The following is an 18,811-nucleotide window of genomic DNA, read 5'->3' on the forward strand; positions in this document are numbered from 1 at the left end:
CTTTAGTTAGAATTAAGTTTACCATTCCCCACAGAGCTCAGTAAGAGTTGGGCAGGAACACTGAAAATACTAAGAGACGTCACTGATGTGCCCCAAACAGCCAAGCCAGATTTTGTTTATACGTGACTAGCCTCTGAGTCTTTTGATGCTTCTTTCTTATCCTTCCAAATCGGGGGTGGGGGTGGGGAAGGGGCAACTGGGTGGCTCAGTAGGTAAAGCGTCCGACTTGGGCTTAGGTCATGATCTCACGGTTCGTGGGTTCAAGCCCCACACCAGGCTCTGTGCTGACAGCTCGGAGCCTGGAGCCTGCTTTGGATTCTGTGGCTCCCTCTCTCTCTGTCCCTCCCCTGCTCACTCTGTCTCTGTCTCTCTATCTCAAGAATAAATAAACATTTAAAAAATTAAAAAAAACAGTAAAATCACATGGTGGTGCATCTGCAGTAGCTATAAAGAGCTGCTTCACCACTGCAAACAAACCAACCTTGGTTTACAGTCTCAGTGTTTCTCTCAAAACTGTCAGAAACCTCCTAAGTGCCATCCTTCCTGCACTTACCCTGTCACGTTCTTATCAGAGTAATCTTCTTAAGCAGGATTTATTCACTGATGACTTCATAAAAATCATTTGTTTTCTTTAAACCTGACTTTCTTCATATGTAAAATAAAATACAACTTTACTATAAACATCCACATGATTGTTCTAATTCTCAAACTTCACATACGAAAGCACTTTGAGAAATAGAAGACACTCTACAAATTAAAGGAATTAAGATAAATTCGACTTGCTACTCCTAGAGTATTTTCTGTACTTTTTGTTTCTTGGCTCATGCTGTTATTCTTACATTTTTTTTTTTTATTTTAGAAAGAGTGAGTGAGCAGGGAAGAGAGGCAGAGACAGAGAGAGAGAATCTCAAGCAGGCTCCAAGCACAGCACAGAGCCCACAGAAAGGATTGATGCCACGACCCTGGGATCATGATCTAAGCCAAATAAAAAACCAGATACTCGGGACACCTGGGTGGTTCAGTCGGTTAAGCATCTGACTCTTGGTTTCTGCTCAGGTCATGATCTGACGGTTCATGAGTTTGAGCCCCGCATCAGGTTCTGTGCTTGGTATTCCCTCTCTCAATATCTCTCTCTCTCTCTCTCTCTCTCTCTCTCTCTCTGCCCCTCCTCCACTCATGCGCACTCTTTCTCTCTCATAAATGAATAAATAAACTTAAAAAAAAAACCCACTCAACCTACTGAGCTACCCAGGCGCCCCATACCTTTTATTCCCCTTTGAACTCCTCAACCCAGCTCACTGAAATCCGCCCAACTTTGAAGTCCTAGTTGAATGCATCTCCTCTAAAAAATCTTCCAGGTATTGTCAGAACTAATCTCTTGTCTTTTGAAGTTGGTTCTTCCACAGATTGTACCAAACTTCCCTTGTGTTAAAGTTAATTGGGTACCTACAAGTCTCCTACTAGCTTTGTCCTTGAAGACAGTAGAGTGGGTGTCCTGTTGATACTTCTTATAACACCCAGGATGCTCTTTTGCACATAATAGACATTCAACAAATATTTGTTGAATTGGATTATCATTATTAACTTATAAATGAAAATACTGGACTTCTCTGCCCCCAAATACCTTTCCTTATATCTTTAGCGTCATTCTCATGAATTGAGGTTTTATGTTTTCAGAAGTCCTTGTTAGAAATCAACGTCGACAAAACTAGGTAATACATCATTACCCTGTGACATATTTTCTTTTTTTTAATTTTATTTTAACAGTTATTTATTTTTGAGACAGACAGAGAGAGAGAGAGCATGAACAGGGGAGGGTCAGAGGAAGAGGGAGACATAGAATCTGAAACAGGCTCCAGGCTCTGAGCCGTCAGCACAGAGCCCGACGCGGGGCTCAAACTCACGGACCATGAGATCATGACCTGAGCCAAAGTCGGACGCCCAACCGACTAAGCCACCCAGGCGCCCTGGCATATTTTCTTTATTAGATCAACAAGCCAAGAATCTTGATGCATCCTTGAGGAAATCAGACCAATCACATGTGCAGTCACTGGTGTTCATTCATTTGTGTGTATTTAGCTTCACAATAGCCCTGTATGATAGTCAGGATAGATAATATTAGTAGTTTATAGATAAAGAAGTTGAGTTTTAAACCAGTGGTTATTTTGCACGGTGACATTAGGGACCAAGAAAGATACAGATATGAAACGTTTTCTGACTCCGATACCAATATTCTTTTCACTAACACCGCAGGTGAGGGTAAATGAAATAAAAATGTCTAAAACGTTGGAAAAGATAGCTTTCTCCGGGACCTCAAGTGGCTACTACATAAGACATGGGTCCACGGCATGAGTGGAGAATGTGTCGAAAAGGGTAAGGAATCACTAAAAGGAGATGGAGAGGGGCTGAAAATAAACATGAATTTTACTTGCAAAGACTTTCACTAATAAAAACATACTGAATCCTTGCTCCGTAGGAGACACTGAGTCAGGCTGTGCGGTAAGAAGGGATGTAGAGAAGCCTTTGCACACAAAAAATTACAATGTGGTTAGAGATACTGATATTCAAAAACCATAAAAGGAAAAGAGATCTCATGTACAACAAAGGACTTAGATGCTAAGGAAATTCATTGAAGGGACATATCACTCAGAAGTAAGATACTCTGGGGGCGGCTGAGTGGCTCAGTCAGTTGAGCGTCCGACTTCAGCTCAGGTCAGGACCTCACGGTCTGTGAGTTCGAGCCCCGCATGGGGCTCTGTGCTGACAACTCGAAGCCTGGAGCCTGCTTCAGATTCTGTGTCTCCCTCTCTCTCTGCCCCTCTCCTGCTCACACTCTGTCTCTCTCTCTCTCTCTTTCTCTCTCTCTCTCAAAAATAAATGAACATTAAAAAAAAAAAAGAAGTAAGATACTGTGGAACATGTTCAGAGAAGAGATGGGGTCTGAGCCCATCCTTCAAGAAGGAGAGCCCTAGGCAAGTAGAAAGGTCAATTAAGAGAATTTTAAGTAACAGGAATACAGAAAAACAGGTGATGTATTGGAGACACAATGATTAAAGCAGAAATTGTCAGGGAGGGGAGTAGCGGCAGATAACACTGGAAAGATTACTCTCTTCAGCCACGTGGAGAACCCAGGACAATTGAAAAGCAGAATTCATTTTCCTGGGATATGGGCAGCCATGACACCTTTGAGCCGGTGTAGGGACCCCAAGCCCACGAATTCACCATACTTATTTCTTAAAACGGAAATTCAGAACTCCATTCCGACCATGGAGAAGACCGGGCTCTGCAGTTTGGAGCCCTTATTTGCTTATTTATTCCTCATTGACAAATAGATGGGTCACAATTGCTCACAGTAGGTGGGCAGATGCTTATAAACTGCTGAGTTCATAATGCCTTGAAGAGTCCTTAGTTCAGAATCCCTCTGTTTTCACTAACAATAATCGCAGATATTTATTTAGGGCTTCTATGTGCCAGGCAATGCTCAAAGTGTTCTGCAGACTCTTTTGATCCTCACAATAATCCTCTGAGATGAGTACTATTCTTTTTTTATTTAAAATTTTTTTTCAACGTTTTTTATTTATTTTTGGGACAGAGAGACACAGAGCATGAGCGGGGGAGGGGCAGAGAGAGAGGGAGACACAGAATCGGAAACAGGCTCCAGGCTCTGAGCCATCAGCCCAGAGCCCGACGCGGGGCTCGAACTCACGGACCGCGAGATCGTGACCTGGCTGAAGTCGGACGCTTAACCGACTGCGCCACCCAGGCGCCCCGAGATGAGTACTATTCTTATCTTCATTTTACAAATGAAGGAACTGGCACAGAGAGGTTAGGTAATTTGTTCAAGGCCACAGAGTTGGGATTCAACCAGGCAAGCCATGGTCTTAGCCAAATATTTTCAGCAACATCAATTATATTACACTGGCCTTCAACCAAATATTTTTAGCAATGACTTGAGAAATGGTGTTTTAGGGGAAAAGCAACCTTTTAGTTAGCCTTACATAGGCATTAAAGACAATTTTAAAAAACCTTCCTTTAGCATATTAAGTTTTGACATATTTTGGATAGTGAAAATTTGTTTTTAGCCCTCTCTTGACAAAGCCTGTGGGCAGATTTTTAGGTGGAATGATAAAAACGTAGCAAGGGGGAAATTTCTTTGATTTCTGTGTTTTACATAAATTACCTGAATATATTTAACAGATAGAAAGATAACATCAATCCTCTCTCAACATCCTCTTAATCTAAGCTCTGAATAGAGGAAACAGTCATTAGTGAACATTACGTGCAGGTGTTTTGGTGGTATTTACTAAAGAGTCTCCAGTTTCCACCCATTAAGAGAAACTTTTAACATTAGACTACCAGAAGAATAATAAAACGCACAGCAACAGAAACCATTTTGACAGTTTTATTGTTGGAAGCACATACCAAATGTTGAGACTTTGCAGAGCGGTGGATTTTGTTCCACTGTGAGGGCTGGAGGTGCCAGGCGGCTGTTTTCTGCCAGCAAAGTCACAATCTAAATTGCAGAATCGACCATGGCCTCCTAGGTGATACACGAAACCATCCTGACATTACCTAGTCTATTCACAGTGTTGGGAAATCCAGGATTGTGGCGTTTTGCAAAATTCTCCATGGAAGGGATTTTTCTCATTTATTTTGTAATTTAAGCATAAGTAAACAGAGGTAGTTTCTATGCATGAACTTGATTTGGAGGAAATTAATAACTAAATAGTTATTAAACAGTCACAGAAGCCAAAATAATCCCTTTGTGACTCCCTCCATGATACAGGATCAGATTGATTTCTTTTTTATTTTGAAATAGAACAGCGAGTTATTATTTTTTTTTTTTGTTAATATCTTGAGGCATCTTAATATCAGCCTCAGCCACCAGAGAATGTATTCCCGGTGAGGCATGAAATGCACCATTTACTCATTCATTCAAAAAACAATCACTGGGCAGGGCACCTGGGTGGCTCAGTCGGTTGAGCATCTGACCAACAACCCTGGGTTTCAGGGCACCTGGGTGGCTCAGTCAGTTAAGTGCCTGACTTCAGCTCAACTCATGATCTCATGGTTCATGAGCTCAAGCCCTGCACCAGGCTCTGTGCTGACAGCTCAGAACCGGGAGCCTCCTTCAGGTTCTGTATCTCTCTCCCTCTGCCCATCCCCTCCTTGCACACACACTCTCTCACACACACTCAAAAAAAATTAAACATTAAAAAAATTTTTTTTAATTAAAAAAAACCCAAACAACTCTTGGTTTCAATTTAGGTCATGATCTCACGGTTTGTGAGTTTGAGCCCCGCATTGGGCTCTGCACTAACGGGAAGGAGCCTGCTTAGGATTCTCCTTGCCCCTCTCTCCGCCCCATCCCCACTCCCCACTTTCTCTCTCAAAATAAATAAATAAACTTAAAAAAAAACGTGATCATTGGGCACCTCATATGTTGCAGGAAAGATGCTAGATCCATAGGTACAGATAAAAGAGATCTAAGCAGCTCCCAGACTAGTGCCGGGAAAAGAGGAAGTACCAGTTCTCTAACAGGTAACTCCTAGCACCACAAGAAGACATCCTAAGGGGACTGGGATTCCAGACATTCCAGCTACATTTTGAGTAGGAATAGGAGAAGGAGAAGAATAGGAGAAGGGGATTTTCAGGCAGATGGGGAAGAAGCTATTTTCGAGGCCAGGGGGTGTGAGAGAACATCATATTATGGGAACAGTTAAGAATACCTGATGGAAAGAGGTCAGGGAGTGAGGACTGTTGGGGCCCAAAGAAGTTAGCAAACCAAGATGGTGAAAAATCTAATATGAGATGCAAAGAAGTATGGATATTATTTTGCAAGTAATGGGGGGGGGAGCAAATAAAGCAACCTATGCAGAAGTGACATGATTACATAAGCTTTACTTAATAATCACCAGAAAAGTGTGAAGTAGTGATTCTCAACCAGGGCGGTTTTGCACTTTTGGGGACAGTTGGTCACATCTAGGGGAATGGGAGTGCTATTGGCGTCTAAGGGGCAGAAGGCAGGGACGCTGCTAAATAGCTATCAGTGCCACCACTACCACGAGGTCTCCAGCCAACATGTCCATAGTGCCAATGTTGAGAACCCCTGGTGTGGAATGCTGATTAATGCCCCGCTCCCCAAGTTCGCGCTCCAATCCTTGGAACTTGTCACCTTGTCTCCTTACATGGCAAAAGGAATCCTGCAGATGTGACTAAGGATTGTGGGATGAGGCGAATATCCTGGATCATCTGGGGGCCCAATGTAATCACAAGCACTGACGAGACGGAAGCAGGAGAGTCAGAAAAGGCAATGTGAGCGCAGAAGCAGTCAATGAAGGAGATGTGATGTCACCTGGCTGATGCCTTTGAAGATGGAGGAAGCCAGGAGCCAAGGAAAGTAGGGGGCCTCCAGACGCTAGAAGGGGTGAGGAGCGAGGCTCCCTGAGAGACTCCAAAAACAGCCAGCTCTACTGACACCTTGATGTCAGGCCAGGAAGATTGACTTTGGACTTGTGACTTCCAGAACAGTTAGAGAATAAATTTGTGTTGCGTTAAGCCACTTAACTTGTGGCAATTTGTTATAGCAGCGATAGGAAATTAATACATCTGTTTGGGAGGATGGGGTGAATGGGAAGCAAATCTTAAGGGAGAATAAACAGGAAGGAGATGTCAACATCGCCTGGCACTTATCTGAGTGCTGGAGATACAACAGTGATCAAGGCAGGAAGCTAACAGAATTCCTGTTCTCTTGATGTTTATAAACCAGTAATCTATAGGAGTTCTTGTTATATTCCAGAAGATAATCCCTTATATAAGGCTAATTTCCTTTCCCAATCCATTGTACATCAGCTAACGTTTTCTATTTTGAACAGAAAGTTTTACTTTTGATTTATTCAAACTTGTCAGTATTTCACATTATGATTCACACTCCTCCCCCATTCAAAGTCATTTCAGTGTCATAAAATATCTCTCTACATTTTCTTCTACCAACTTTATTTATAGTTTCCTTATGATAGATTATTGTTCCCAATTATCCACTCACTCCGCCAAAGCAGACTTATTAACCCCACCCTTGCCGCATGCTCCTATAGAGGGATAGACCTCACCATACCACTGTCAGAAACGGCCGTTCGACTACCTTGGCTCAGTGGAGTGTGAGTTCTCTTATCTGATCATAAACTTGTGAATGGGAAATAAAATGTTCATTGCTGGAGACTTTGGGGACGGTTTGTTATACAGCATAATCCAGGAAACTTTGATTAAAACCCTTATGTCTATATTTAGGCATTTTAGTGATGATGCCGTCATTGTCATGTGCAAAGTTATCCTTAATATATTAATGTGTGTGGTGGCTCCATTGTATTTCATTGACCTATCTGCTGTTGCACCAATTCTATACTATTTTTATGACTGTGCTATTATACTGTGTCTCAATGTCTTGTGGGTTCTCCCTTTTCAGTCTTCCTTCTCAAAATTATACTGGCTTTGTATGAATGTTTAAGCTTTCATGTTCTATTTAGACAACGTTCCCTGTTCTCCCCCAAATTCTGCAGAAATACTGGCTATAAATACAGAAAACGTATAGATAAGCTTGGGAAGCCATTCATAGTTTTGCAATGTTAACATATCTGCTTTTATTAAGGTCTCATTTAATCAACTTTAGAAATTTTATAAGTTTCTAGGTAAAGAAATTGTGTTTTCTCCCTTGGTTTAATTCCTCACTATTGTATTGTTTGGGTTGATATTTCAAGTGGAATATTATTTTGTATTATAGTTTTAGTTTTTGTGGTTGTTTTTCCTATATGACGTGCTAGACTACACAGTGAAACATATACACCCTGTGGGGGAAGGAAAGAAAATATTAGCACTTCTCTGTATGCTTATTTTTTATTTTACTTTAACATTTTTATGTTAGGCAAATGTATCTAGTGTATTAATGCATTAGTTCTATAATAATAAGAATAGCTAATTTTTAGGAGGCACTACCTTTGTGCCAGGTACAAAAGCCTTCCAAGTATGAATTCACTTCATCCTCACAATATCCTAAGTGGTAAGTGCTGCTATTATTATTCTTACTATTCTCATTTTACAGACAGGAAAAGCAAGGCAGAGAGGACTTATGTAACTTGCCTAAGTACACACAAGGAGTTAAGTAACAGAACCAAGATTTGAACCCAAGGCAATCTTGCTCGTAATACATATACGACATCGTATGTAAAGTACAGAATTGCAATTTATAAATAAATATTGGAGTCATGCGAGGCTCATAGGAGGAGTTGGCTTGCTTTTTAAAGATTAAGTTAATTTTTTTTTAAATTTTATTTATCAACTTTTAGGGGAACCGATATTTTGAGACTGGTAGAAAAATGCTATTAATCTTTGAAGTTTATCTTGTATCTGGCAATTCACTGAACTCTTTCATTAGATACACCAATTTGTTCATTCTCTTGGGTTTTCTATGTAGATAATCTTATCATTCCCAAATAATGACAGTTTTATCTCTTCCTTTCCAATTCTTATCATTGCTAATTATTTTCCTTGTCTTATTGTGTTGGCTGGGGCCTTCAGTACTATAGTGAATAGTAGTGGTGATAAAAGATATCCTTGCTTTGTTGAGTTCAAAAATTCTTCCATAAGCACTAACTGAGGCTTTTGAGTAAATATTTTTATCAAGTTAAAGGCATCATATTTGTTTTCAGTTTTCTTAGTTTTACGTTTATCATTACATAGGTGTGAAACTTATTAAGTCCTTTCTATATCTACTGAGATAATTTATTTTACTTTTTTAGTCCATTATGATGATGAATTACATTGATAGAATTTTGATCAGTAAACCATTATAGCATCCCCAAGATACTTCCTACCAATTCACGCTGTATTATTCTTAACTGATTATGAATTTATTTGCCTACAATTTTCTTTCTCATTTTCTCATCTGTGTTCAGACGTGAACTAAGACTATTTATTTCCCTTTTTCCTTTATATTGTCCTTATTCAATTTTATATCAAGATATTAAATTTATAAAATGACTTGTGCTATCTTTGTTTTTTCTGGAAGAGCATTCATAAGATAAAATTATCTGCCTTTTAAACTTTCACTTAGCAATCTTTAACGGACCCTATTTCAATGAACTCTGACACATTTAGTGAGCAAGGAAGGGAAGGATGGATAGCAAAGCAGTCCTATGGCATTTTCTAGAGGAAGCTGCTTTACTTGGTTAAGTATTTTCTACAATTCATCATAAGATAAGCGAGCTTTAAAACTTCACAGCAGAATTTGGAAATTCATAGCACTGGGCTGTTTGGGAAAGGATTACGAACATTAACACGTATGTTTGTTTGACGTGGCATTGTCGTTTTGGTTGCCAACCACTTCCCCCACAATTCGTGTCAGGTTATGAGTGCAAAAAGTTAAAATAACTATGTCAACACACACCATGCTTTATTGGTCAAATAAATGGACAAAAAGGAATCAGCTCCCTGAAGGCAATTACTATAAACGTTAGAACTCTGGCGGGGACCCCATCTCTTCCAGTGAGAAGATGCATCAAGGTAATCATTTCTCAAACGTGCAGAACTCCCACTGAGGCAAAGGGGCAACCGTTTTATCTGCCTTGATGGGGTCAGAATGTGGGGGGTGGGTTTAGTGAGGAGCTCCCCTTGAGAAATAAAAACTGAGAAACAAATCTTACTAGTATTTAACTCCAAACCCAGGTACGGATCTTCTCATTTTAGACCAAGGACCAAGACTTTTAAGAGGCTTGAAATCTTTCCTCCTTGCAGATTCATTGTTCTTTTTAATGACTGCTGGTTTTCCATAATGAGGAACTGGAAAACTCTGAAGACAGTTAACAATCCACGTGCTTGTTTGTAGGGACAGGAAGGCATTTGGAGAAGTGGGAGCAAAGGGCAGAGTGGAAGGCGGCTGCCAACAGGAAGGGCAGATACTCCTCCGGCCACTACAAAGAAGACGCACAGGAAGGTCTTGAGCCTGAGAATGAAGCTGGAGTTTAAAATGGAAGCACTTGAATCACGCCATTACGCCTTGTCATCTACACTGTGGACAGTCCACACTCGCCGGGATTGTGTTGAGCCATTGTGTTCAGGCAGCACTGAAATTGCGAGCTTGTGAAGTGACGGCAACGGATAGACCTTGCTAGCGTGAATCGATCAAAGGTGTGCAATGTCTGAGCAAAAATCCTCAATCCTGAGCCTGACAACCATATAGACGCAAGTTGTTATATCATCAGCTAAAGGTCAGGTATAAATATAGTGAGCTTGTCTAAGACAGTCAGAGATGCTCTATCCTTCTCATCACATTTATACACCTAGGGGTAACTTGTCAGCTCTAGGAGTATCCATCTTTACCTATATAATAAACCAAACAGAAATCTCAGGAAGTTGCTGAGCCCAATCCATTGTATTTGATGTCTTAATAAGAACACAATAGTTATAATATAGTAAAATGGATTTACATTCCTAACAGAACCGAGGGGTCCGTTTCGGCAGCCAAATACAAGATCACTTCTTGCCCTAACTTTTAGCAAATAATTTTAATCAGCTACCAAAGTCAACAGAAAAACTGTCTTATGTAGTTTGTAGATGTCTTGAGAGCCATTTAAAAAACAAAACAAGATTTTGATATTGTTCCTTTTATGCACATGGGGTTCAGAGTTTACCTGTTGAGCTTCAAGAAGGATTCTTTGCCATTTCTCATCTCATTATTGTTGGCTTGGACCCAGTTGGAGCTAGCGATTAAGCCATGACAGGCTCTGTTTTCTATTATTAATCTCTTGGACTTGAAAGGTTTATCAGACCCAAAGTGATGAGACATTTAAAATTATGGGCTTTTTGCTTACTTGCTAAATAGTGACACCTGAGATTTTTCTGTTTCAGTGTTTTCATTTGTGAAGCAACTGAAAAATGCTAAGGTGTACGTGTGTGCATGTGTGCGTGTGTGCATACCTGCCCACACGCTCATACGCTCGCATGTGCATACACACAAACACGTTTTATAGTCTTTCAGGGATAAGCATCCACCTTTACAAAATATCCTACTTTAGATCAGCAAAGCTGAGAACCTCTGCATTCTCTTCATGCATTAACTCAACTAAGGCATACAGAGCCACATCCTAAATGCCGACTGGAATTATGGTCTACTTTAGATGTGGAGGTTTGCTTCAGCAGACATTTATGTGACAGCTTGATTATCAGTGGTGTCATTAATTCCTCAGCCCATGCACGTCAGAACTCGCCTCTGAGGCCGAGTGCTAGCATGGAAGGGATGGATTAGCACTGCATTCGGGAATTCAAAACTCCCCCAAAGGGACGGGGTAATAAGCATGACATCAACTCGGACAGAAAAGGCCAGGCAAGTTCCAGAAACATTTGCAAGGATTCCAGATAAGAAGATAATTTTGTGCCAATTTCACCTTAGAATGTCTTTCAAACCGTGTAGGAAGCTGAACTGTTTTACTGAAGGGCAATCGTCTTCCTCAGTATCACCTGCACTGGGTGCTTCATTTTAGAAAAAGGAGTGACATTTCAAAGAGAGAAAAACACTAGCCGCAAGACTCCCCATTACCAAAATGATGCATAATGGGAGAAAGTCTGCACAGGATTCTTGCATTGATAACATAGACAATTTTAAGGATTTTTCTTTATGGAAACTATGCTAGAAGAGTAGAAAATGTAAAAGTGTAACTCTCTGGCAGAAGTTTGAATTTGCCTTCGGAGAGACGTGTGGATTTCCTAAGACTTTCCCCTTTGGTCTTAGTTAGGATTATGTTCAGCTGCATATAACAGAAATGCAATTATGGTGGCTTCACCAAATAGGGGTTTCTTTTTCTCATACATTACGTCTGGACATAGGTAGGTGAGGTTAGTGTTGCGGCATGACATTATCAACATCCTGGCCTTATTTTGTCTTTCTGTTCCTTCAACCTCATGGATACCTCATGGTTTCAAGATAGCGTTCTCTACCTCTGGAGAACTTCCTTCCGTGTTCCGGGCAGGAAGAATAAGAAAGTTACGAGGAGGAAGGGCTGGTACGTATATATCAGGAAAGCAAAACTATATAGAAATTCCTGGTGGGTTTCAGCTGATTTCATTGACCAAAACAGGCCATATGATCAGTCTGTGCTGTAACAGAGTCTGAGAAATAATGTAGATATTTTTTCTTTTCTTAGATTTCCTTTCCTGTCTTCTCCTCTCCCCTTTTTTTCTTTTTTGGCTCTACTGCCCATAAAAGGTACATGAGGGTTCTTTTGAGAACGGCGAAGGAGAGGATGGATGTTGGGCGGGCAAGCAGTATGCTCTGTCACATGTTGCTTCAAGATATTTACCAGGGTCCCTTGTGATTTGGTAATGCCTGTGATGTTCTGATTGTTACTTGCACACCAGGCCTTCTTATCCTGATTTTGCTTGATTAGAAGTGGATTTTGTTCAGTACAGCTTTAGGGCACAGAGCTGATGTTCTCAAGGATTGTCATCCTGAGAGCTTGTTGCTCAAGGTCATTCTTCCACAGTGCTCCACAACAGCACCACCAACGACCCAATTGTACGTGCAGAAAGGCTAGGGAGTTGTGCTAGGTTGGCGGCACTGGGTACAAAGTCAAAGGCAAATCTGCCATCATTGTTCATATAGTGGCCCTGAGAGCTGACATCTGAAGGATAAGCTATGTTGATATTAAAACCCAAAGCAAATGCTGGTAGAACAAACTGGATAAATAGACAAATCCAATGGAGATTTTAACGTCCCTTATCATGTGCGGACAGTGAAATCTCCAAGATGAATCATATGTTGGGAAATGAAACATACTCAATAAATTTAAAAGGCTTCATGCTTTCAAGTGTGTCGACTGATAATGATAGACTTAAATCAGAAATCAATAGCGTAAGGTATCTAGACAAGCCCAAACATGGGAAAATGAAAGAACTCCCTTCTGAATGTCAAAGATGTCAAAGATAAAAAAATTCACAAAGAAAATGAAAACTTAATTTGACTGAAGTTGTAATGAAAATATGGCAGTTGTGGGATGCCGCTAAAGCAGTACTTAAAAGAAAATTCTTGAAATAGGAAAGAATAGAGATTTAAGATCACTCTAAAATCCCACCTTAAGCTAGAAAAAGAAAAGAAACTTGAACCCAAATATATAAAAGGACAAAAATAATAAATATGAGTGTAAATCAAGAAATACGAAATGAACAATGGAGAAAATCAACAAAACCAAAGGTATCTGAAAAGATGAATAAAATCCATCAAACGACAGCTAGATTGATACAAAAAAAGTTTTAAAAAAGACCAAAACTACTACTTTCAAGAATAAGTGAGAAGTTTTTTTTTTAGTATACAGATATTAGAGGGATCAAAAAGGAATATTTTGATCAACTTTGCGACAATGTGTATGACAATTTAGGTGAAAAGGACAAATTCCTTGAAAAATACAATTTTCAAAACTGCCATGTAGAAAATCTGAGTAGCCCCATAATAACAGAGCTGAATTTATCATCAAAATCTCCCCACAAGTAAAACTTGAGTCTCAGGTTGCTCTATTGGTGAATTCTAGCAAACATTTAAGAAAAAATGCAAATCCTACAGACAATTTGACTTAAAATAGAAGCAGAGGTAACAATTCCCAACTTTCACTAGGAGCCTTATATCAGGCCTGGCATTTAATTTTACCCTACTTACAAACTAATAAATTAACCTATTACTATTTCATAGATTCTGGCAGAAGACGTGAGACTCCTGGATCAGAGACAAAAGACTTTATTACTCACAGACAGCAAGCAGCATGAGCACCATTATGTTTGTGTCTGTCCCCCTTTTTCTCGAGTCCCACAGAAGGGACACAAAGGGCCCGAGTAGATGCCTGCATGTGCAGTTAACTGCATTGTAGAGGGGGATTCTGAGTCTGGAGAATCTATTGACCTGTGCCTGCCTAGTGACAGGGCCCTGATTGAAAATTAGGAAAAATGGCTTTCGTTTTACCTCAGTTATTGATGTATTCCTAGCATAGGACAAATCACATGTGTTTTGGGATCCTGGCTTCACTAACCATAAAATCAGAGGATTTGGACACTGTTATTTCTCAGGACCCTTCAAACTCTATAATTTTTTTTAAGGTGGCTTCACATGCAGAGTAGGGCCCAACACAGGGCTTAAACTCACGACCCTGAGGTCAAGACCTGAACTGAGATCAAGAGTCAGATGCTTAACTGACTGAGCCACCCAGGTGTCTCTCCAACTTTATAACTTTAAGTGACTATGTCCATGAATTAAAGAAGTTTGAAAAATGTAGTCTCAAATTATTTTCTGTGATAGAATTAAGAACATAAAACTAAAGACAGGGTAAACTCCTTTGGTCAATTTCTGGCCTGAAAGTATCAATACCCCACCCTATGATTCACACATTCGTGAGGGAACTATAACTTCATAACATTTCTTTTTTTTTTTAATTTTTTAATGTTTATTCTTGAGAGATAGAGACAGAGCACGAGCAGGGGAGGGGCACAGAGAGAGGCAGACACAGAATCTGAAGCAGGCTCCAGGCTCTGAGCTGTTCAGCACAGAGCCCAACCTGAGGCTTGAACTCACGAACCATGACATCACGCCCCAAGCTGAAGTTGGACACTTAACTGACTGAGTCACCCAGGCACCCCAACTTTGTAACGTTTCTATTCAAGGTTTCACATTTGTGCTGCTCATAATATTATTTTCCTATCCATTTCAAAGTATCTCTTGACCCTTGAACATAATGGTTTGAAATGTATGGGTCCCACTTACATGCAGATTATTGTTTTGATAAATACAGTACAATATTATAACAGTACTTTCTCTTACCTATGATTTTAATAATATTTTCTTTGTGCCGGACTTCGACTCAGGTCATGATCTCACGGTTCATGGGTTCGAGCCCCGTGTCGGGCTCTGTGCTGACACTTAGAGCCTGGAGCCTGCTTCAGACTCTGTCTCCCTCTCTCTCTCTGTCCCTCCCCTGCTCACACTCTGTCTCTCTCGCTCAAAAATAAATGAGCGTTAAAAATTTTTTTAAAATTTTTGATAAAATAAAAGGTCAACTGCACTTACGGTAAAGTTATCTTGACTCTTGCCTGAAATCTACAGACATGCTTCCCCTCAGTTATTTTAAACTTTTGACTTCACTCCTTAGGTTAGCATTTCTTAAATTCTGTTCCACATGATGCTATTTGAAAACAGTATTCCAGGAAAAATGGAGTTTTGGGAAACAATGGGTTAAATAAAGAAAGGTAAAAGTGTTTTCTTTTGTGCGGACTTCTAAGGGTCTTAACTGTTCACTATGGAAAGCTAAAGGGGAAGCGTGGAGTACCGTTTCCCACATCTGTTTTACCTCTGAAAGGCATTCTAAAAATTATACTTCGGAGATGCTATTTTGGGTTCTTCAGCATTAAGCCTTGTGATTATTTTACAGTTTGCAGAAAGTCTGCCTAATTTTTCTAAAAGCTCTTAATTTGCCCTTTTATCACATTTTCTAGCTAAGAGATTTGTGTTGCCTTGGCCCCCCTGTGCTTTTTCTCATTCAGCTACATAAGAGAGAGAGAAATTAAGGATATGGGTACAAGAACAGTGGACCTACTTAATGGGGAAGTGAACGGAAAGAGAAGCCACAGCAGGTTGAAATGACTGAGTAGACAGATATATTTAGGCCAAGAAACTAGCAGAATGGAGGCGAGTGGAAATGGCAGTCAACGCAGACTTTTCTAGAAACAAAGTCCAGGCTAGATGAGTAGATGAGGCGGGATTGAGGCATCACCAAATAGGACTGGAATTGCAGATAATATAGTCTTGGAGCGCCTGGGTCTAAGGACCCCACCTTAGGGAGGAACTGAGTCTTAATACTTCTGGTACGTGAAACAAATCCTTCTTCATTTTTCATCTCTGGTGCCTCAGATCATTTTTCTCCTGTTAAATCACTCTTGTTGGCTTTAAAAGACAAGGGTTTTTAAGCCAAACTGCGTGAGAGGGCAACACTATCCTTCAGGTGGTTTTAGACTCAGATAGCGTCAGCTGTGGGATGGGTTAAGGCCTGATTCCTGGAGTCCCTGAACTCCTAGTTGTCTTTCCCGCTGGGAAATCTGCTTTGATCAGAATCTTGACAAAAAGCCCCCATTAGACCTTGTCCGATACAATTAGGTTCCAAGCCTTGTACATTTTAAACTTTAAACCAACTCTGGCAATAACATATGTTCTACATGGTATCATGTTTGGCTCTGAGTTATAGAAAACCCGGAAAACAATGGCTTAAGCACAGAAAAGGATTATTTTTCTCACGTACCCAATGGTATGGAGATAGGCAGTCCTACAGTTGCTATAGCTGAGCTCCACAAGGTCATCAAGAACCCATTTTCCCTCCACACTGTCCTCTGCAGTGTGTGGCCTTTGCACTCCTGTTTGCAAGATGGCTGCTGCTGCTCCAGACATCACACTCCTTTTCCACACAAAAGAAAAGGGAAAGAGAGGTCCAGAAGGCTTTCCCATAAGGCTTTGTCTTGGGTTGAGAAGGAGTGGTTTCCCCAGATACATCTTCCCCTATCTTACTGGCCAGAACTGGGTAACATGGCTTTCCCCAGCTGCAAAGTTATTTGGAGAAGTGAAGCTATTTACACATGAAGCTGGGAATGGTGAGTATCATGTCCAACAGAGTTGGAGGTGTTTTGTTTTATTTTGTTTTGTTTTGTTTTAGCAAGGAGGAAGGGGAGAATAGATGGTGGCCAGCGACACACAGTTTCTGTCATATGCTTATTGCAGAAAAAAATTACAAAAACATTACAAAAACCACCCAAAAACCTGGGTGGCGCAGTCGGTTAAGCGTCCGACTTCAGCCAGGTCATGATCTCGCGGTCCGTGAGTTCGAGCCCCGCGTCGGGCTCTGGGCTGATGGCTCGGAGCCTGGAGCCTGTTTCCGATTCTGTGTCTCCCTCTCTCTCTGCCCCTCCCCCGTTCATGCTCTGTCTCTCTCTGTCCCAAAAATAAAATAAAAACGTTGAAAAAAAAATTAAAAAAAAAATTACAAAAACCAGAGACGTACTTCTCAATCACTTTGTGCCATTCATTTATTCATTTAGCCCCTCTCCCTCTTTCTCCCCATCAATACCTTATTTGAAAATGAAGATGCTCTTGGCCTCAGGTGGTGACTCAAAGCTACCTCCACACTAGATCCTTAAGTCGATTGTGTTCTGACACAAATAACTTGCAAAAAACATTTTTTTTTCGCCCCTCGGGGAAATTTAGTAGCCCTAAGATGGAACCTTTAAGAAGAACAAAAATGTACATAAGGTGTGAGGGCAGAAATTGAACATGAGTTTCACGACAGACCGTCAGCATTTTATTTGGGTCACAAAACAGGCCATTTCCTGTCTTCTCAAAGCCCTACCCTTCTTAAATCACTGCCCTGTAACCCAGTGCGTAAAGACGGATGCCAGTGGGGCCACAGGGGTAACAGTCACCCTGGCCCAAGGGCGTGGCTTTTCGCTAATGGCTGTAGACACTGATGGCGGGGCCTGGCCCTGTTCATCATTGCCATCTTCGCCATCGTATACTTTTGAGTGCCCACGGGGGCACGGCATTGTGCTGTGCATAACGTTCCCCGTCCTCGTCCTGCTTCCGAATTGTGGGAGGTGTTGTTCACACTGGGCTCTGATCGCAAGTAACGCTGTCTGCCACTGTCAGCTCCCTAAAGCTACATTTTTTTTTTAAATTTTTTTTTTAACATTTATTTATTTTTGAGACAGAGAGAGACAGAGCATGAACAGGGGAGGGTCAGAGAGAGGGAGACACAGAATCTGAAACAGGCTCCAGGCTCTGAGCTGTCAGCACAGAGCCCGATGCGGGGCTCGAACTCACCGACCGTGAGATCGTGACCTGAGTGAAGTCGGATGCTCAACCGACTGAGCCACCCAGGCGCCCCTAAAGCTACATTTTTTATGCAGATTTCCCAAAGGAATCTGATGAAAAAGGGACAATCCCACTTTTTACCTGAGTTTTGTCATCATTGATGGGCTTCCTCAACATGCCTATTGGTAGGCACTATTTTCTCGATGATGGAGCCTAGCAAGGACATCGCTGAGTTCGAGGTTTGCCAGAAATGCCAGGATTTGGAGGAAAAAGAGAAGGCTAATATTTATCAGTTCTGGGGACAGCAGTAAGTGCTTGATATTGCATTTTTTTACAGTTTATTTGTTTACTTTGAGACATAGAGAGAGAGAGAGAATGCGAGCAGCAAAGGGGCAGAGAGAGGGAGAGAGAGAGAATCCTAAGCAGGCTCCGCATTGCCAGCACTGAGCCTGATGCGGGGCCGGAACTCGGGAAACGTGAGATCATGACCTGAGCCGAAACCAAGAGTCAGACGCTTAACCTACTGAGCCACCCGGGAGCTCTAATGTTGCATTCTTAAGTTATCCCGCTGAAGGAATAATTACTGCACACATTTTGTAGAGGAAGCCATGGATGCTGAGAAGGTCCTATAACCCAGTAAAAGATTAAAACTGAACTTGAGGGGTACCTGGGTGGCTCAGACAGTGAAGCTTCTAACTCTTGGTTTCAGCTTGGTTCATGATCGCACGGTTTTTGACTTTGGGCCCTGGGTTGGGCTTTCTCTCTCTCTCTCTCTCTCTCTCTCTCTCTCCCTCTGTCCCTCCCCCCTCTCAAAATAAATAAATAAACTTAAAAAAAAAACTGAACTTGAACATGGGTCTTTAATTATCTTTCAAGTACAGTATATTGTCCTTTAAGAAGTGTCATAATATTTCACTAAGAGATCGTGAAACC

The sequence above is a fragment of the Lynx rufus genome, unplaced genomic scaffold, assembly GCF_022079265.1.
Source record: "Lynx rufus isolate CCGP_SWC_20201006 ecotype Redwood Valley unplaced genomic scaffold, mLynRuf1.p SCAF_3, whole genome shotgun sequence".
NCBI classification, from domain to species: domain Eukaryota; kingdom Metazoa; phylum Chordata; class Mammalia; order Carnivora; family Felidae; genus Lynx; species Lynx rufus.